Source organism: Canis lupus, chromosome 1 (assembly GCF_011100685.1).
Source record: "Canis lupus familiaris isolate Mischka breed German Shepherd chromosome 1, alternate assembly UU_Cfam_GSD_1.0, whole genome shotgun sequence".
NCBI classification, from domain to species: Eukaryota; Metazoa; Chordata; class Mammalia; order Carnivora; family Canidae; genus Canis; species Canis lupus.
In genome coordinates, this window is record NC_049222.1 from 26,495,842 (window position 1) to 26,517,757 (window position 21,916).

The 21,916-nt window shown below is 37.0% G+C and overlaps 1 protein-coding gene across 9 annotated transcripts in view; it reads left to right on the plus strand.

The window, feature by feature from the left end:
* EYA4 (EYA transcriptional coactivator and phosphatase 4) overlaps positions 1–21,916 on the plus strand; it is a 306,025-nt gene that overhangs the window by 63,902 nt on the left and 220,207 nt on the right. The window lies entirely within an intron of this gene.

Genomic DNA, 21,916 nt, shown 5'->3' on the forward strand with positions numbered 1-21,916 from the left:
AGTTTGCTGACAAAAGTTGTGGCAAAACTACTCAAAATCATACTAAAAGAAATATATTATAAAAATCAAGAGCTTTGTTAAAAAATATATAGAATATATATAAATATATATATTCTGTATCATATTATTATTGTATTCTATATTATATTATTATTATATATTCTATGTTACATTATTCTACATTATATATAGAATATATGTATATATTCTATATATAAAATGGCCTTGAAATCCCTTCCAAGGCCATAAAACAGACCTTTGGAAATGTATCCGGTTCCTGTTTAATGATGTCACATTTTGAGGACTCCCTTGATCATCTGCTTATAAAGCCAGTGATAGAAAGACTAGGGCATTTAAATCATGCTAATAAGTGTTTTCGATGATCTAAACTGTTTTGCACACCTCCTTTATTTGGTTTTATTCCAAAAGTGCTTTGATAGCGTATATGTTGTTGACTGTCAGAAGCATAACAGGAGAAGGTGTATTACCAGCATGCCTATTGCTCATTTCAAGGATGGCAGCCATAGTCCTCATGTGCCCTCATGGGCTTCCTTATTTTGCTAGTTCTTTGTAGAGTAAAGAACACACAAGATTGGTGGCAGCCACTCTAAGATTCTGATTTTTCAAAGGGAAAGCGTTTATATGGCTTTTGCTCCTAACTCATTTAGTAGTGTCTCCATGGAATGAATTCTTTAATGTGTGGAACTGAAGTCAGCAGGAGGTCTTTCCTCACACTCCCACACTACTGCCAACTGTGGCCCAAGCTCCTCTGGGATCCCACAGACAACTAGTGATACCACGAGTAAGGAGAGGAGACATGGGAGTCTACCAAGTGTGTGCTATGCAGATTGATGCTATTCTTTAGTAGCTTCGATGACCATGACTTGATCTTAGAGTCTACTGTTTCTATTAAGTAACAGAAGACAGTATGTTTGTGTATAATAATGTGGTTCCAGAAAATACTTCTATGATGAACTTAGTTTTGAAATACAGAGGAATATATATGCTCTGGTGTATATATGCCATTTCAAGTTAATTTTTTAAAAAGATTTTTAAATTTATTCATGAGAGACACAAGAGAGAGGCAGAGACACAGGTAGAGGGAGAAGCAGGCTCCCTGCGGGGAGCCCGACTCGATCCTGGGACCCCGAGATCATGCCTGAGCCAAGGCAGACGCTCAACCACTGAGCCACCCAGGTGTCCCAAGTTAATTTATTTTTTAAAATATTTCATTAAAAAGATAATAACCAAGTCATTAATTTACAAACTGACAACAACCATTGTCTAATTTCATTGTATATTATCTTAAATAAAGTAAAATTATTTAATTTTACATGGCAACATTATAGAAAAATGTAACACAAAATATAAAACCATAAAAGTACTAAAAAAAAATCTATCAAATGGTAGAGATGTTCTTCTTCAAAAGTTGCCTGACTAGACAAAGAGCTGTTAGGAGGCAGGGGCTTCAAAGTAGTTATATTTTAAAATGCTGGTTATCATGGTGTGGACGCTAACGTAATGGATGATAGCATGATGATGTCACCCTGCCATTGCATGTTTATGGATCTTGGTGGCCTCAGGTCTGTCAGTGAGACCTTGTACACATCTGAGTGAATAGTGTCATTTAGTGGTGCTGCTTCATGAAAGGGCTGCTGTTGATCTGTTGATATACACTTTGTTCTAACACACTGAGGCACTGAGCATTTCTTAGTGGTTGGGGTGTGCATGTGCGTGTGCGTGTGCGTGTGTGTGTGTGGTTGGCCAGCTGTCCCTGTTATCCAGAGACTCTGGGGTTGCCTGGGACATGGAACTTTCAGAGCTAACGCAAGTGCTGTCCCTGCAGACTGGCATGGTTGATCTAGTTGTGTGTGCATCCTCAAGAATGAATACTTGTTTTCAGTGTAGTGGAGGTTAAAGAGAATATGTTTTTATGTTTAACATTAGAGTGAGGTTATTACACAAGATGCTTCATAGGACCTTTTACAAAGTGAAACCCAGTATTTGTAAATCCTACATAGTTTCCTCCAGTGTTATTTTAGGGTTATGGCACTCAGCATTTAAATTTTCTTTTTTAAGTTCCTGGTGTTGGTAATGTGCAGCCAGGTTTGGAAACTAGAAATGTAGTGTGACCTTCTGGCTTCTCAGCTCAAACTCAGCTACCGAATTTGTAGTGAGAATGGGGGAGATTTTGAGAAAAGGAAAGAGTGCTCTACGCGCCCCCGCTCTCACCACCCTGTCCCCCCCTCCCCACTTCACATTGAACTCTCCACCTGAGGGTTATCATCTCAGAGTCAAACTATGAGCTCCTGATCTGTGGAATGGTTTGATAGGCCATCAAAGAGCATTTACTTCTGGTTAAAACACAGGAAGCTTGTAGTTTGTGTCAAGTGTTAATGACTTGGGGCTTTGATACTATAAACATTGTAAAGCCTTTCTCCTTTAGCGTCCTTAGACTCAGAACATATAGGCAATCTGTGCATCTTGTACACAGACAGAGGGACCCTGGGGATTGTTAATGGCTTGCCCATGATGCCATGGCTAGTAAACGGCAGAGTTGGGACTTCACACAGATCTTCTGACTCCAAGTCCAAAGCTCGTTCCAGAACACCAATATGCCTTAGGGCTTTGGGGTTTTCGTATTTTGACGTTAATCACTATAGAAATGTCAAAAAAATTTGAATCAACCCCTTTACATTGAAATGATTTCTATTTGAGTGACATCTTTAAATGACATTAAATATTACAGAATATGTTTCAAATATTTTGAAAAATGATAGTTAGCCTTTATTAAGATATAGAAAACATAGAATAGAGTTTTAAAAAGTTCATAATAAGATGAAAGAGAATTTGCTCATATCATAGAAGAATTCTTTCTCTAGGCATAGACATAACAGTGGTTGCCAGTTACTGCACATAGAGACTGAATCTAGCATTTTCCATATTCTTTCTCCAATCCTTATTGTCTTGTGATGTAATTGTTATAGTCACCATTTTACAGATAAGGAAACTATGGCTTGGAGAATATCAAGGTCACACAGCTGTTATGTAGCAGAGATTAGAACTGAACCCACTTTTATCTGGTCCTAAAACCTGTAATGGATTTTGCATGATACAGCATAGTATAGTGGGTAAGGACTTGAGGTGAAATCAGAAATCCCTGATACTTAAATACTTTGTAACCATTAGGAAGGTACTCAAACTCTTCAAGTATAATAAAAATAAATTATATGAAAGTTATATGAAAGGCTTAGCAATAGAAACTTGGTAAATGTTAGCTGTTGTTACAATTATCTGACATACTCAAATGGTCTTTAAAGAGTATGCATTCATTTTGGCATATCAAATTACCTTCTGGCAGACAGCCCTGCCTGGAGGTACATAGTACATAGGTTTACAATCTCAGCATATGAAAACTGAACTCACAAGCTCTCCTCTCTCAATTTTTCTTCCTTTCTCTTTTACTCCAGTACTTCTCATCTCTGAGGATGCATCCTCAACTATAGAGTAGATTAAGTCAGAATGCAGAGATTTGCCCTTCTTTCCCTCATCCCCATTTCAAACTCCTGTCTATTCTTAATTTTTAATATCTCTCAAAGCTGTTCTCTCTGCTCCAGCTCTTATTTTGGATCTCTGTTTTATCTCTTGACTGTCTTTTTCCGCTTTAAGTTTGCTTCTAGAGTGGTCTTTCTGAAATACATAGCTGATCATGTTGCTGCTCTACTTACTATCCTTCACAGGCCCTGCCTTACCCTCAAGAGAAAGTCCCAAGTGTGCAGTAAAGCACACAGACTCAGTTGTGTATCTGTATCTCTCCAGTATTATTTCTGGCTTCTTTTGGTTCTTGGAATCTTGCAGGTTCTCTGTGCCTTTGCCAGCCCTATAGCCTCTTCCCAGAAGGGCCTCTGTTCCACCCAGGAAGTTTGTAAATCTGGAAGACTCAGGATGGGTTTCACTCCTTCCGACATTGCCCCTGTCCTCCCCAGGCTGCTAGCCACACTGGGTCAGGGGCCTCTCCAATGTGCTGCCCATGGCATTTACCTCTATCCCAGGACTTAGCCCACAGAACTGAAATCTTATCTGTTTATTTACCTCTCTACTGGATTATAAACTATTTAAGAGTAATAGTCTTGTTCATCTTGTATCCTTCTTAGCAAAATTCTTGCTGACACTTAATGAATATTTTCTTCAAAAGCTTTTATATATTGTTACATACTAAGGTATGTTATTGAATAGCCTGATGAATTTTAAAAAGCCAAAATGTTATTCTCATAATGGATTACTGACTCATGAATTCATGTTTCACTTACATTTAAAAAAATTTCACATAACATATGATACTCATTTAATAGCATGTAATCAAAACAGAGTTGGCTCTTAAATAATTTTTTTGCATTTTATCTGGATCTTATTTTGCAGTCTGGCTGAAAGCATCTAGGGAATTTTAAGAGGTCAGCAATTAGAGTAAGGTTTAGTTTTCATATCTGTCTGAAATTCCATATTAGAACCTCCTAATTATTTAGGAGTAATTTTACACCAATTATAGCTTACTACAGTCTTTAAGTAAGTGTTGTTAATAGAAATAAATATGAATCTAGGTGATACATAGTGCTATCTGTATTAATAAACCGTGATACTGGGAAATATGTTCTCCGTATTCAAATAAAGGCTGAGCAATATTTATTGTTTTTATAGCTTCTATACTATGCTTACATATTGAGATATTTTGAAGTCCTGTTTTGATGGTAAATATTCACAGATTTTTTTTCTCATCTGATTCATTCATATCAAAGTGAGAGGGACTATTTCCTAAATTTATTGTCAAACTATAAGTTTGGAAAAAAACTACTGCTTGTGAATTTTAAGTACTGTATGTTATGGAGGAAAACATTAGTGGCTGCTGAATAGAGTGAGGGAGAATGAAGAAGTTTTTTTTACTGTAGGATAGCATTTCCTAATATTAGACATTAAGGGCCTGAATATTCCTACATATGTCAACATGTTACACTTAACTTGAATCACTAAACTCCTATTATTGATAATATATTTCACATACATTGGATCCCTATTATATAGATGTCGCAGCAGTATTTTTAGAAGTTCATATATATTTGTAGATACTAATAATATTTATTTATTTTTGCATCAGACCTGCTAACTTAATAATACAAATTAAAATTCTAGAGTTGGGCAGCCCCGGTGGCTCAGCGGTTTAGCGCCGCCTTCAGCCCAGGGCCTGAGCCCGGAGACCCGGGATCGAGTCCCACGTCGGGCTCCCTGCATGGAGCCTGCTTCTGTCTCTGCCTGTATCTCTGCCTCTCTCTCAATCTCTGTCTCTCATGAATAAATAAATAAAATCTTAAAAAAAAAATTCTAGAGTTAATTTAATGAATTAATCTCTTTTCTCAGTTTTATCTCCCTTAGAATATTAAATGATTTTAGATTATTCCTCAGCTCTCTGTTTTCAGAGATTCTGTGGGTCATTTTTGATAATAGCCACTAGCCCATCTTTAAAACCTGTGCTGTTTTCGAGTCTTTTGGACAGTTTCTAACTGTTGTATGGATGAGTATATTAGTCAAATTATCCTTTAGACAGAGAGCTTCAGAATCACCAATTTGTCAATGTTTCAACACCATGCTATAAAATAATTATTTTGATTACTTTCAGCCTAAATCAGTTTTTCAATTTTGATAATGTGGCATTGTCAAAATCCTGGAATGCCTTCATTTTATTGCTTTTTTCTTAGATACTCAAAATCAATTTGAGCAGCATGCATGCAATGTATTTTATTCTGATCTAACCAAAATCAGATTATTTTTGAGGCTACAAATCCATTAGGAAGAACTTGGCCTTTAAACTGGTTAAGAGAATCATGCTCAAAACATGTATTTTTTGTACCATCCAACTGGAAAGTGTATTTCAGAGTTCAATGGAATTTTGCTTAAAGCTAAATAACTTTCAAAACTGTTGTAACTCCCAGTTGCCAATTATATCTTTACTTTGCAATTATATAATACAGTACCTAGATAATAGATAAATTTAATTTTTAATTTTTTATTGGTTACTAAGGCTTACTCATTTATTTTGCACATTTTCTAACTCTGAATTTCTAAATTTTTGCATGAGTTGATAAGTATTCATAAGAAGATCCCATGAATTATCTTCTATAACCTTCTAAAATTATAATTTAATTTTATTAAAACCTTTCCACAAATTTTAGAATACACTTATATACAGAGAGAGAGCGCTGCATATTGTGCTGAATATGGAGTGTGATTACATGCTCTTGGCCATGATCTAGAGAGTAAATTTTAGGTTTTTCTTCTGTCACATGTGATCAGTTGGTAGCAGTTGCCCCTATTAGGAAGGAACCTAAAGCTATACCTCTTGACTCAATGGGAGGGAAACATTATCAACATAGTGCAATCTGCCATGGACTTGGTAAAGAGGAGGGGTGGCACAGAGCCTCACAACCTGCCAGTCCTGGGCTGGATAGTTGTCAGCAGCTTTGAGCACTTGGTTTGGATGTATAGATGCAAGTAAGAGCTATAATATCTTTAGATAGCAAAGGTTCTAATCTGAATTTACAACTTACATATAGTATTCAGTTGTTTTATAATTCCATCTTAACAATTACAATGAAAATAACTGTTTATGATATAAATGTAACCTATTTCTTTCATGTTTTAATGATTCTGAGAAATGGGAAAATTAATGCAATATAACTTTTGCTGTAAGATATACAGCAAGTAGAAAATGTTGGCTGATGAAAAGAGCTTGCATTCATTGACAGTGCTTTATGTGACTCATCTCATTAGACTGCCCCACATGGCAGGCTCTGTCATAAACACCTAGTCTAAAGAAGAGGACACTGAAGCTGAACTTGAAGATCTTATTCAGGGTTGTGACAGCTAGAATGCTGTGCTGATGGAACGAGAGCTTACATAGCTTTCTTCCAGAATCCATGCTACTAAACATATTATCTTACCTATTTTGATCAACTTAAATGGTTTTCAAACCCTTCAATACATTTGATGTCTTAAAATATGGCTTAAAACTCAACTTGATCTTAGCTCATTCAAAGAAAGAGCAAATGTTTTAAATACCCTGGGTCTTAGTGAGAAATAGAAGTTATTCTATGATGATTACAAATCCACTGTACAATCTTCATTACTAAATATTTTATTTTTAAAGATTTTATTCATTTATTCATGAGAGAGAGAGAGAGAGAGAGAGAGAGGCAGAGACATAGGCAGAGGGAAAAGCAGGCTCCATGTAGGGAGCCCGATGTGGGACTCGATCCTGGGACTCCAGGATCATGCCCTGGGCCAAAGGCAGGTGCTAAATTGCTGAGCCACCCAGGTGTCTCTCATTACTATATATTTTAAAGACAGTCATAAGATAGCAGAGTATATGAAAATTAAATGACATTTCAAATTCAATTAAAGAAATATTTAAAGATTCCTTGCTCTCTCTCAGGCACTTTGATAAATGAAAGATTAAAAGATAAATATAATACCATTTCTGTCCTCCAAATTTTGGTTTAGTGTAAGATTGTAAGATGTTATGTCAATTTCTAAAGTTATTTTCTTTTATTTTTGTTTAAAGATTTATTTATTTGAGAGAGAGCATATGTGTGCATGCAAGTAGGGGGAGGGGCAGAGGGAGAGAATCTTCAAGCAGACTCCCCCCTGAGCACCAAGCCTGAGGTGGGCCTTGATCTCACAACCCATGAGATCATGACCTAAACCAAAACCAGGAGTCAGATGCTTACCCAACTGAGCCACCCAGGACGCTGAGTTGTAAAGTTATTTTAAAATGAATTTTGGACAGTGGCAACTAATTTATTCAGTGAGTATTTGTGAAGAAGTGCTATATTTGGAGTGTGGTTTTAGATATTAGAAATCTATGTTAAGTAGAATGGACAAATATTATTCTAGCGAAGTTTATATTCCAGTTGGGGGAGATGAATAGTAAACCAGTAAAGTATGTTAGATAATAATAAGTGTAAGGAGGTAAACCAAATAAAGTAGAGAGAAGGATGGGAAGTTCTGAGGGTAAGGTAGGTGGGTAGGGAAGGCTCCAGTTTTGGAAGAGGAGTCAGGGGGATCTTACCAAGAAAATGGCATTTGTGCAAAGATTTGGAGAAGGTCAAAGAGTGAGGCCTGTGGGTATCTTGGGGAAAGTGGTTTTGGCTAGAGGAACAGCGACTCTGAAACTATGAGGTGGCAGCACACCTGGTATGTTTAAAGGATAGAAAAAGGCTGATGTTGGTGGCTGTGGTGGAGAAAACAAGGTGGACACATAGAAGTAATCAGGTTGGAAGTGTGAGGTGGAGGAGTACAGATTATGTAGGGGTGTTTAGGTCATTTTAAGAGCTTGACCACCTCAGTGACCTGTGAAGCAGGTGGAGGTTTTGAGCTTAGGGACAGCGTGATATGATTTAAGTTTTTAAAGGATCACACTGTCTGCTGTGCTAAGAATGCTAGTATGATGACAGGAATAGAAACTGGGCTATTGAAAGCATCCAGATGTGAAAGAGCAAGATATCAGTAGGGAGGTGATGTGAAGTGGTTGGATTCAGGATGTCTTGAAGGTGAAGCCAGAGGACTTGCTGATGGGTTGGATGTCATTTGTGAGAAGAAGGAGTCAAAGGTGACTTCAGGGTCTTTTTTTTTTTTTTAATTTTTATTTATTTATGATAGTCACAGAGAGAGAGAGAGAGGCAGAGATACAGGCAGAGGGAGAAGCAGGCTCCATGCACCGGGAGCCCGACGTGGGATTCGATCCCGGGTCTCCAGGATCGCGCCCTGGACCAAAGGCAGGCGCTAAACTGCTGCACCACCCAGGGATCCCCTTCAGGGTCTTTATCTTGAGCAACGGGAAGGATGGCATGGCATTTACTGAGATGGGTTAACTTAGAAAGAACAGATTGAGGGTAGAAATCCAGGGCTTCAGTTTTAGACACATAAGCAGAAACATTACTGTGTGTTCACCAATTCTGTTTCATACTCCTCTTTTATGGTACATTGGGAACTACACTTTCTAGCCTCCTTACACGTAGATAGGACCATAGGACTAATTTTGACAAATGAAATGCAAAGGGAAGTGATGTGTGTTTCATTTCCAGGTAGAAACAGTGAGAAGCTGCTGTATGATTCTTTGGTCTGTATGTTCCCCTCCCGTGAAGAATGAAGAAGAGGCTTCAGGTCACGATGCAGGAACCCCTCAGATCAGAATGATGCTGGATCGCTGAGACACGGTGTAGAGGACAGACTTCTGAGAGAGTATTGGGCAACTGAGTGCATAGAGCTGTATTAAATTTCGCCTGATATTAGACATGAATAGAAATGTTAGGAAGTCAGTTAGATGTAGCCATTTGGAACTCGGGAAAGGAGGCTAGACTCAAAATAAAAGTTTGGGAGGCTTCAGGGTATCAGTGATATTTAAAGAAATAATATTGGTTGAGATCACCAAGAGAGTAAGCCTAGGTAGAGACAAAAGGACTGAGTTCTGGGGCACACACATTTAGAGGTGAAGGAGACTACAATTTACTTAAGGTGGCTGCTTGATCTTACTACCATAATAGCTGTTAAGTACTGAGTTACACCACACAGTAAGCTTTCTTTTGATGTACTTTCTTTCAAATCTTTCAAAAATCACGTATTATCTCTGCATTACTGGTTACTAGATTGGCCTTTCTCAAAGAAGAGATGTAGCGAAGTAAGTATTGAGATGTCATTCAGTTCTTTGCATTTCGATCCAAGTAACAAAGCCATGAATATTTAGAAATCAATCAACAAATATTTATTATTTTCTGATTGCTCTGTTTGTAGATACGAGGTTTCTAGGCATTACAGATTAGCAAAGAATTGACCTACCTCAGGGTTTCTGTTTTAGCATTATTGACAGTTTGGGCCAGATGGTTCTTTGTGGTGAGAGACTGTCCTGTGCACTGTATAATGTGTAGAAGCATTTCTGTATCTACCCCTACTTTCTCTCTAATGATGATCAAAAATGACCATAGATGTGGATAGATGTCTTCTGGGTGGAGGCAAGAATCACTGGTCTTTGTTATGTCTGCCTTCAGTGAGTTATCTGCTTATGTATTTATTCCCTGCAAAATATTTGAGGAAGTTTATCTGAACATTTACTGTAATACACTATACTAAATTATTGAGGGAACTGGGATGAAAAGGCAAAGACATGATCATACAGAATTTAGGTAAGAAAGCAAAACAACCTTGCCAGGTTTGCAGTGGAGAGTAAGAAGTACTGTGCTATTAGCAGTTTAAGAAAGGTCAAGATCCTTAACTGGATCTTGATGAGAAAATTGTATGGACACAAGAAGACCTATCCTGGCCTGGCAGATAGCAAGAATGAAGACCCAAAAGTGTAAAATATAAGACAATAAGTTCTGTACAAAAACTGTAGATGAATTAGAATTTCAGAATCAGAAGCTTTGTGGGGATGAAGGTGTAGAGCGTTAGGAAATCTAGCTGAGAAATCCTGAGACCAGACTAAAAACAGATCTTTGAAGTCAAGCTTAGGTATTTACATTGTTGCTCCATGTCCAGCCTGATGTTTGTCACTACATGAAATATTGAGATGTGTGAGATACCCTGCTGTCTTTTGGGACTTTTATCTTGGGTATAATGAAAGTTACATGATTTTTGAGGAAAAGAGCAATATACTTAAAATGATATTTTAGGAAAATTAACCAGATGGTGGGAATATTAGGGAAGATGTGAAACTGGGCATGGAAGATGGTTTGAGAGATTTTGAAGCAATTTATGTGCGAGCTAAAAAGGGCCTAAACCAGGGGAGGAAACATTTTTGTAAAAGGCAGGACAGGAAATAATTTTGGGTTTTCTGGTGATCAAATCTCTGTACAACTACTCACCTCCACTGGTGGAGTATGAGGGCAGCCATAAACAATGAACATGGATGGTCATGTTCATAAACAGTGCATACATGGATGGTCATGCATACAAGCTCTAATCAAACTTTATATAAACATATGGCAGACTGTGGCCCATATTTGGTCAACTCCTGGTGTAAACTAATGATGTGACAGTGGAAATAAAGCAAGGAAAGAATCAAGGAAAAGACCTTGACGAGAAAGCCAGAGTTAATAGGAAGGGTGAATGGTGGATGTGGAGAAGGAAAAGGCAAAGATTATTCTGGAGTTTCATGCATAGGAGATACTAGTAAGAGGGTACAGGAGTGTCAGTGACTTAAGGAAAAAGAACGATGTTTTTGAATTTAGCACAGTAGAGAGCATGTCAGATTAGCAATGATAAAGCTCTCTTATACCATGGAGGACATGTCTAGGCCGGCCATGGAGAGCAGAACAGTGTTTTCCTTGAGGTGCTGTATATAGGAGGAAATAATGTCTGGTTTATGAGGATAAACCTAGGAGAATACCATGTTTCTGAAGCAGAAAGTGGAAGATGGATCAGGAGAGACAGAAGAAATAATTAGAGTAACAGAAGGAAGATCAGGATAATACTGTTTTCAGAGCTAAAGACCTAGATAATTTTCAGGAGGAATTGGTCATCGCTTTCTGACATTTCAAGAAGTCAAGCAGAATGGGGACAGAAAAAGGCTCTCAGTGGTTGATTAGAAGGTCATTTGTGGAACTTTGGAATACAGTCTCACTTGAGTTGTGAGAAGAGACATCTCAGAAGCTCAGCTCAGAGAAGAGGAGGAAATAAGAGGAAGCTTGTGTGTTTAAAGAAAAACAGACAGTAATTGAAGGGAGCACCTTTTTCAAACAAGAGGTGGCTTGTGTGTGGTTGATGACAGGGGAGAAATGCATAGTAGGCTCACCTTGTTGCAGAAGTGGTAATGGAGTTCAGTAGAGGTCAGAATTAAGAAGATAACATTGGGAAATGGTAGCGAATTCCTGTAATTTTGAATATTCCAAGGTGCTCTCCCTTTGATGGCATTTTTTTTTTTTTTTTTTTTTAATGTAACGCAGGAGGGAAGTACATTTGTTCAGACAAGATCAGGAAGTGGATGGAAGCATGGTAGGATTAAATACTTAAGTGGTATAAAAAAGATTAGCGATGGCTATTACTTTGAAAAATGGTAGGTGATCTCTTAGAACTCAATACATAGATTTCAATTGAGAGAGGTTTTCAGTTTTCCTTCAGCAAAATAGGTCATTTTGACCAGGACTTAAGACTATGTGTTACCATTTAAAGGTGTTTTTTTTTTTTTTTTTCCTCTTTGAAACCATTAAAAAGAGAAGAGAAAACAAACACTTTCGTGGTTAATGAAAATGCCTCTCATCTCTGGAAGAAACTGCGCGCTGTGTTTTCTTTGGCTATCAGTATTATCAGCGAAAAGAGCCTATTTATTTAGATGTGATTGTGTCAAATTTGCCAATAGAGTCAGACTGAAAAAGTACATGTCTCAGTGTACATGAAATTCTATACTTTCATATCTTCTTGGGTTGAGGATTGATTTCTCTGTCCAGATTTCTGTAGAATGTATATACCCCTAAAAGAGTTACTATGTTAAGTTCACATTAACTCTCTTGGCAGGATCCAGGAGAACAGGGTAGAAGGTCTGCAGAAACAACAAATGAGTTAAAAGAGGAAGGACAATCATTTCCTACTTTTTGTTTTCATTGCCTACTTACTTTCCTTAGAGCTTTCATTATTCTGCCCAAAGTGCTATAGAGGACACACATGGCCGGCCAGTGGATTATAACTAGATGGTGAGCCCCAGATTCTCAAAGCTAGAACTTAGATCGTCCTCACTTGGGCTTTCTAGTGCTTTATGTATATTAACTCAATTAGTTCTCATGGCTTGATGAGGTGAGTGCTATTATTATCTGCCATTTTATAGAGGGGGGTCACCTGGCTAGTGGGGAAGGGGAGAGCAGGATTTTAACGGCAGCCTGGCTCCTGAGCCAACAATATTAACTGTGAGGTGCATTTGCTGGGAGAATGCCCTATATTTTTTGGTCTTCCACCCTGATTCATGCCTTTAACAACAACAATAAAATTTTGAAATGTTGTAAGTTTTCATACATAAGAAGAAAAGAATTAAAAGAAAATTTGTGTTCAGTTTTTTTCTAATAGCATTTTCTTTCTAGTAACATTTTTTTATTAAAGATTTTATTTATTCATGAGAAACACACACATACACAGGCAGAGACCTAGGCAGAGGGAGATGCAGGCTCCCCGCGAGGAGCCTGATGTGGGACTCCGGGCTCACGCTCTGAGCTAAAGGCAGATGCCCAACTGCTGAAGCTACCCAGGCATCCCTCTTTCTATTAATATTTAAGTCACACATTAAATAATATGAAGGAGTAGACCGAAGATGAAAAAATCAGATGATAAATCTACTGATTTAAAAAGGGGCTTGTAACAAACTTGTGTGGTGACAAATGGTAACTAGACTTACTGTGGTGACTTTCATAATGCATATTGAATCACTGTGTCATACATCTGAAATTGAGTTATTCTTCAATACAAACATGGCTTAGGTGGAATTTGGGGTCTCTGCTGGTTTTTCTACACTAGAATCTGTGGGAAGACTCAAAAGTACACTCACATTTCTTTGGCATTGTATGTCCCCACTTTATCTCCTTTGCCTATTACCATGCTTGATAGGGGAGACCGAGGGCTTGTTCTACAGGTGGTGGGATCTTTGGAGGTTACACTGGTCACATCCTTTATTTTACAGATGCAAAAAAATGCATGTTTAGAGGCTGGAGCACCTTATCAAGCTAAGAGACTGGAGCACCTTATCAAGCTAAGGCCATTACAACACTGTGTAGTGAAATGAGATTTTTTTTTTTTTCAAATTCAGCACTAAAGTTTGAATACTTTTGTATACAGCTTTTTAACATGTTGAAATTAAAGTCTGCCCCCTGAAAACTGCAGTTGCATTATTGCTTTATTTAGAAACTCAGGAAATAATTGCCTGCCTCTGAGGTTGTATTGAAGTTGGTAGCTTTAGGTCATTTAAGAAAGCTCAAGCAAAGGTGTAAAATACTTTATTTTACATGTTTGTTTTTCTCCTAGTTATTATTTACTGCTCAATCAGCATTAACAGAAGAAAAATAATTTGGCTGCGAAGTTACTTTAGTATAGGATTTCAAAGGACCTTATTAGAGAGAGATGTAATTTCATCCCCTGGGCCTTTTATATAACAGAGTGCATATTTGGGTTACTTCATTTTGACCCGGAATTAAACAATAGATTAAAGCCATGCATAGGAAGTTAAACTGTTTATTCAACAAAGGCTGAAAAATATGTTTTTTTTTATATTACTCAGGATATCTTTTATCCTTTATAGCTTTATACCCTTATTTTAGCTAACTCTTGTCTGCCTCAAAATTTTATTTCAAAAATTTTGTAAAATATAGGTATTTGATAATGACCATATATATGATCAGTGAGGTTGTTAAATACATAACTTTGACAGGCTGATAGACATTATATCATTATGTTTTTCTATATTGCTTAACTGTATACAGCTGTACCTTAGTGATGGCATTCAGTAATGAAAAATACAAAGGAAGTGTCACAGGTTGCAACAATGATTCAAGTATCAACATTAAGGGAAGTAAGCTGGAACATCCATAAAATAAAATAAAAAGTAAAATAAAAAGCCTTTACAACTTCAGTTTTGAGAGCATTTACATAAGATGAGAGACAAATAATGTCAGGTACTATTCTGTGTGGCAGTGCCTATGTATCTTTCATGAGACTCTTCCAGTCACCCAAAGATTGACTACTCACCCTTTCTTTAGTACTCTCTTTGCATAGTAATATTCACATTGATCCGTGTTTGGGATAATTGTTTCCATCCTCACTGTGAGATTGTGAACTTCTTGTTTTTTTTCCGTGAAATAAGGCTTCATTGGCTGGGGTCCCAGCTACAATGAGGTGTTTTTGTTTTGTTTTGTTTTTTTAAGATTTTATTTATTTATTCTTGATAGACACAGAGAGAGGCAGACACACAGGCAAGGGAGGAGCAGGCTCCATGCTGGGAGCCCGTGGGATTCGATCCCGGGACTCCAGGATCAGGCCCTGGGCTCTGAAGGCAGATGATAAAACCGCTGAGCCACCCGGGCTGCCCTGTTTTGTTTTGTTTTCATTTTGTTTGTTTAATATCTTAGATTTTGAAAGTCATTCAAAATTAAAGAACTTGCATATTATCCTAGGAAAGTAATTTGTGATTTGAATACCTTTGTGAAAAATCAGAAGTATTTAATATTCAAGTAACTTGTTATCACTGCTCAGTGGTCTTTCTGGAGTGCTCATCTGCTGAGCATTTGTATGGTACTTACGGTAATGATATTTGTTCATTTTGTGGTTGATTCAGACACATTCTGTTGTACCTTAATTACTATGCAGAAGTAAATCCGGAGTCATCAGTGATAATTTCAGATTTTGCGTAATTATTTTAGAGTGTTAAGTGAATTTCAAGGGAGTAAACTGCACACTGAACATTTCTGGTTTAATAGGTTTAATATTTGGATGCTACACTAATATTTTCCCTTTGTTTATTTTATTGTTTTTGCCTGTCATTGGAATTGGATGTATGTTTTTTTTTTTTTTTTCATTTTTGAACAGTTAATGTCAAGCTTGAGATTTAAGGGAATTGATGGAAGGATTTCAGGATATTAGGGTTTGTGCCATGAACATGGCTTGAATGTTAATGTTGGGCTCTTAACCTGGAAGTTGCTTTCCTGTTAGATTCTATTAGGTTGAGTGTGTCAACCTCTATGCAAGGAACTGGGAGGAAAACATAGTCCTAGTACTTGGTTTTCTCTGTTTTTGGGACAAGTAACACATTTAGAAATTGAGAGAGAAGGACAATTTTTGTGTTGTTAATTTTTTTTTTAGATTTTGAAACATTATTATAAAATATCCTTTGATGTCTGGATGTATATTAAAAAAACTCCTAGGAATATAAGTATTTTTAGTTAGGTAGTTTTATCCTTTTTGTAAGTGTTGTCCCTTTGGCACATTCTTTGCTTGTTAAAGCTTAAAGAGACTATAGAGACCAAATTGTCTGACTCTATCATTTCGTAGATGTAATCAAAGTAAATCAAGGATGAGTGACATGAAAGAGGTTGCTCGGGATCCCATAGCTGGTTGGTGGTAGAACGATAATTCAAGCTAGGTCTTTGATCCCCAGGCTAGTCCAGCATAGTTGATTTTTGAATGTTCCAGAGCTCTCAGCTACAACATTTGTTGAAGTTTCTTTTTTTTTTTTTTAAGATTTTATTTATTTATTCATGAAAGACACAGAGACAAAGAGAGAGAGGCAGAGACACAGGCAGAGGGAGAAGCAGGCTCCATGCAGGGAGCCCGATATGAGACTCAATCCCGGGTCTCCAGGATCACGCCCTGGGCCAAAGGCAGATGCCAAACTGCTGAGCCACCCAGGGATTTCCATTTGTTGAAGTTTTGAGTGTAGGAAACTTTTATTGATGCATTTTTTTTTAAATCACACAAAAATCTTTACTAAAAATTTCAGACTGATTTGAGTCCACATGAATCCCCACCACATTCAATTTCCAGTATTTTATAATACAGAGAAAATGATTAGTCAGGATGTCTCATTCTCATTGATGTCTCAAATATATTGGAGGCTTCTTACACTAAACCCAACTATAGTGCCCTACTGCAGAGAGAATGTGAACTAATTTTAATTGTTTCTGAAGAAAATGTCATCAGTAAGAAGTGAAATGATCTTGAGAAATGATATAATAAGCATTGCAGCGAAAGTGACTAATTCATATTCTGTATTGTCCACATCAAGAACTGTTTAATTAGGCATGTTTCCCTTCCATTTTTATTTCTTTAAGATTCAGAAATCATTACATGCTCAGTGGCAGCAGTGGGTTTTCAAATGTGTTCTGGCACACTTCACAGTTACCAACACTGATGCCTTGCTCTTTTTTTCTTTCAATTTGTCTTAGGTTATTTACCCTTATTTTAAAGCAGATTGTGCTATAAACGACCAGGGATGCTTGTTTTGAGAGGAGGGAGACTGTGAATAAACATTCCTATTCATACTTCTTTAGTAGAAAATAAGGAATAGAGAGTTAAGTAATGTAAAAAGCTATTCAGGATTTCTATTTAAATAACTAGTCAACAATTGTAGAAGACATTTTCAGTTGCCTACCAATCATTTACTTCTTCGACATTTTCAGTTGCCTACCTGTCTCTTTTTATTTGTTAACAGAATCCTGATTTTGTTGAGGACCACTCACTGTCCTAGATATCTTATTGGCTGAAGCTAGATTTATGGTAATCTTAGTCTTCTTTGACAGTGATTGGTCTGCTATTGGGCAAGTGACTCAGGGGACTTCTGGGAAAGATCTTATTTCATCTAAATAGAGAGCCACAGGAAGGAGGACTCTTTTTTCTCATGCTGCGTTGCTTATTGCTCTGGAGGCTGTTGCAGCAGAATGTGATGCATTAGCCATTCTCTGACAATGAGGTGATAAGCCTAAGAATGAAAAGCCAAAATGCTAAAGATGGCCAAGCAGAAGGACAGAGAGAACTTACATCCTTGAAATTATTGAGCTGCCAAGCCTGACACATCCTCCTTCCAGGCTGCTTGCTTGTGAGATAATTATATTTATGAATTGAGTTATTCGGTTATATTTGCTAAGCTTTGTGTGTGTGTGGTTTTAGTCCCCTGGTGGAAATGAAAGAAAAAATAGAAGTTTTAGTTCCTGACCTTAAGGATCACATAATCTCATCCTTCTCACAACTAATTTTTAAAGTGAAATAAGGATCCTTTTAAAACTAGAGATTGCCTTATTTAATATTTTAATTTTTAAGTTTTTATTGAGGTATATTTTATATATAGCAAACTGTGTGTCTCTGTATTCTGGATGTAAATCCTTTATCAAATATGTACTTTGCAAGTATTTCTTTTTTTCCAGTCTAAGTCATGCATTTTCATGGTCTTAGTAGTTTATTAATTATATAAAGAAAAAACATTTTATTGCCATCACATTGAATCTGTATATCAGTTGAGGAAAATTGACATCTTAACAATGAATGCTGAGGCTTCTGACCCATTTATATGTCTTCTTTAACTGCTCTCAGTGGTATCTTATAGTTTTCAGCATACAGGTCTTGCACAGCTAGTCAGATTTCTGCCTTAGTCTTTCATATTTTGATGCTATTGTGAGAGTTCTTTGTTTAATTTTCTGATTTTTCATCCCTTATGTATGGAAATAGGTTGACCTTTGTATATTGATCTTTATTATGCAACTTCGCTGAATAATTATTAGATCCAATGTACTCCGTCTTCTGTGTAGACAATCATGTTGTCTGTGAATAGTTTTACATTTTTACTCCTCAAAATGCCTTTTATTTCTCCATTGTCTTATTTCAGTAACTAGGACTTCCATGACGATGCTGAACAGCAACTGATAGAGCAGATCCCACTTATCCCTCTTTATATCAAGTTAAGGATGGAACCTACAGAAGCCCTTAGAAAATCTCAAATGAAACTTCATGGAAGGCTCAGGATTGATTTTGAAAAAATTACTCACATTTTACATTCTCCTCTGTCATATATCTTTATATATGAAAACATAAAGTAAAATTTGAAAACTTAACAGTTGAATTCTCACTTGAGCACTGCCTCTCCCTTAACCCCAAACATAGTTGAATCCCATGCTCCAGGAAGAGGTGCTGTATTTAATCCTGTGATTTTTGAGCATGTTTCTTAAACCCTAATTTGAGAGGCAAGATAACATAATAAAATATGAGTCACTTGGAAAACATATCCTAAAAATGCAAAGCAGTATAAAAATGAGTGCAAGTTGTAGAACACTGTACTGAGTTACATTGTAGGCTATGTATTATTTTGTTAATCTTAGGCCTCCACATCTATATTGTAAGTTTCTTTAAGGCAGGCCAATGCCTCACTCTTTATCTATTACAGCCTGTAGGATGGTGCCTTCTGTAGAATTTATAGAATGCCTTGTTTCACAAGTACTTACTCAACTTGCATATTTGGAGATCACTGGAAATAAGAAAGAATATGATTATACCAAAATGATTAGGGTAGAAACCAGGTTAGAAGAAATAGAAGTGTGAGTTGCGGGTCATGGTTGAACTGGAGGACGGGATGCCTCTGAAATGGAATTGACTATATGTCCATTATGACTGACAAATAATACCAAACAGTGTTTCTCATGGTGGAATCTGTATACCCAGGGGTCTGTAGGTGTGTTTCTTGAGGGAGTGGGGCTAAAGTTCTTTATAAAAACTTCAAAAGTATTATATATTTGAGCAATTACTAAACACATTTTTGGGTCCTGTGCATGATCCAGGGACCTTATAACCAAGTATATCTATGAAATTTTAGTACTATGGCTTGCATTTTAAATTATATTTTATTGGTGCCAACTGATCACACAAGTGTCAACATTTATCTGGTTAACCTAATTATTTAATATTTCTCAAATTAGTTTCCATAGATCATACTCTTAAAGGTCTTAGTCCAAGAAACACAGATTCAGGTCAGTGAGCCAAAACAGAGTGGAAGAGACTACAGAGTGGTACCCCAGAGGACTGTAACTTCTATACCTTCTATTCTCCTGAATCTTACAGCTTTCCAAGATCAGCAGGTAGGAACTACTGTGCTCATGAGTCAGTCCATACAGCTTCCTGCTTCTCTGTTCTCCTCTGATCCTCAGCATGGATCTTAGAACAGGAGGGCACAGTCCTCTCCTCGCACTGCTTTGCCTTACACTGCCACATTTTTTTTTGAGTTACTGCTTCCCTATTCCACGAACAATAAGGCAGTTACTACGGTAGATATTTATGAACTCCTGGAGGAGGTTTTAGAGTGAGTACAGTGAAATAAATATGAGAAAGAACTTGAGACTCTCTGTCACACATCACAGTTTATAGAAATTCAGTGGTCATCATTGGTCACTAGCCATCTCTCCCCGGAGGCCTATATTTTGCTCTAGATTCCCGTGGTCTCTCTCTGACTCTTTCTGCATCTCTACATCTTCTCTAGGTATTCTGAATTTCTCTTTGTCCTCAGGATCCTCAAGTTCTCTCACTTTATTTTTGTAGGAATTCAGTTCTGTCTTTGTCATGTCCTCAACCTCTAATCTGTGACCAGAAAACTATGCTATTTTTTATCCAAAAGTCCATTAAAAGATATCAAGGTCTTTACTTATTTTAAAAAAAATATATGCCTTGAAAGGGAATAATGCCATCTTTTATGAGGCCCTATCACCTGTAGCACTACTTTTTTCTTTCTATTATAATCCCCACACAGATATGCATATTGACCTAATAGAGTGTATATAATATACATACACGCATGCATTTTATAAACTTTATTTTCCATTTTTTATATGTAAAATATTTGAGAAATAGGTAAATTTTCTGTTATCGACAATCTCTCAAATGCTTGATGATGGAATACTCTGGTTATAATTTATGAGAGAACAAGAAAAGGCAATAGTATTTTAGGAGGAACACTGACTTAGAGTCATGACTCCCATCACAGACTTCCAATTAACCCTTCCAATTAACATTGCTTGTAGCAACTAGACTCCCTGAGCCTCCTTCCTCACCTGTGACCTTCCTCCCTGCCTGCCCCACGGTGGGGGCAGAGAGACTGTGCATTCTAAGCCATAAGCTTTTCTGTAAATATTATTGTTATGGCATTGTGGAGATCACCCTCTATCATCACCATCTTCTAAACTAGAAGGGTCTTTTTTTTCCTGTAAAATATTCACAGGCAGGCTATTCACAAGCAAATCCTTGCAAGTGATTTACATGTACTTGAATTCACAGTGCGGGACCCAGACTATGATTCAGTCCACTAGAGAATAAGAAGAGGATAATTGTTGGTCACTTGCACTGAAATAAACTGCCTATTATTAAAAAAGAAGTCAGTCTTGTCATTTTAAAAAGGACTATTCAACATTGTATTGATTAAACATTTCTTAATTTGGTCACTTATTTGAATATCCAGAATAAATGTTTTCTGCTCTTGTGTAATGTAACTAGACTCTGAAACAGTGTGAGTAAACATTTATCATCCTCCAGAAGATAGTAAGTATAATTCCAAATATATTTAAAGGTTTTTAATGTTTCAAAGTTAATATTTTAACTTCTTTATTTTATTAAGACTTATTTTTTTTAGTTTTAAGTTCACAAAAAAATTGAGGGGAAGGTACAGAGATTTTCCACATCCCTCCTCCCCGGCACATGCATAGCCTCCCACATCGTTGGCATCCCTCACCACAGAGGATCCATTTATTACAGTTGATGCACCCACATTGCTCATCATAATTACCAGAAGTCCATAATTTGGAGTCATTATGGTTCACGCTTGGAGTGATACATTCTGTAGTTTTGGACAAATATATAATAACATATATCCTTCATAATATCATACAGAGTATTGTCACTGCCCTAGAAGTCTTCTGTGTCCCACTTGTTTGTCTATTTCCTCCTCCTGCTCCCAGCTCCTGGCAACCACTGATCTTTTTACTGTCGCTGTATTTTGTAATTTTCCAGAATGTCATATGATTAGAATCACCTTGTATGTAGCCTTTACAGACTGGTTTCTTTCACTTAGTAATTGCATTTAAGGTTTCTTCATGTTTTTTCATGGCTTGATACTCATTTCTTTTTAGTCCTGAATGATATTTTCTTGTGTAGTTGCATCACAGTATATTTATCCGTTTGCCTGCTGAAGGGCATCTTGGTTGCCTCTAAGTTTTGGTGATTATGAATAAAGCTGCTGTAAACATCCAAATGCAGGCTTTTGTGTGGACATAAGTTTTCAACTCCTTTGGGTACATACCGAGGGCATTACTGCTGGAAAGTATAGTAAGAATATGTTTAGTTTTGTAAGAAACTGCCATACTGTCTTCCAAAGTGG